Below are 306 nucleotides of genomic sequence, written 5' to 3' on the forward strand. Positions count from 1 at the left end.
AACCCCAGAGAGCTTCCCACTGAGCTGGAAATAATGGCATTAGGAGCCGCTCGCTCGCTTCTGGCCGCTGCTTGGGTCGGGTGGAGCTTTTTTTGGGGTGGGGTGGAGCTTTTTTTGGGGTGGGGTGGAGCTTTTTTGGGGTCGGCTGAAGGGCTGCGGCACACGGGGGTTTGCTCCTGCTTGGAGCACAGCTCCAGAAAGGGGACTGGGAATGGTTCTCCTGGCACGGTGGCTTGTGGGTGAAGCAGCAAGGTAGGGATAAGGCCTGGGGGGTGCTTGTCTCCTTACTCGCACCCCCGGGCTCGC

Source organism: Merops nubicus, unplaced genomic scaffold, assembly GCF_000691845.1.
Source record: "Merops nubicus isolate BGI_N331 unplaced genomic scaffold, ASM69184v1 scaffold28650, whole genome shotgun sequence".
Lineage (NCBI taxonomy): Eukaryota > Metazoa > Chordata > Aves > Coraciiformes > Meropidae > Merops > Merops nubicus.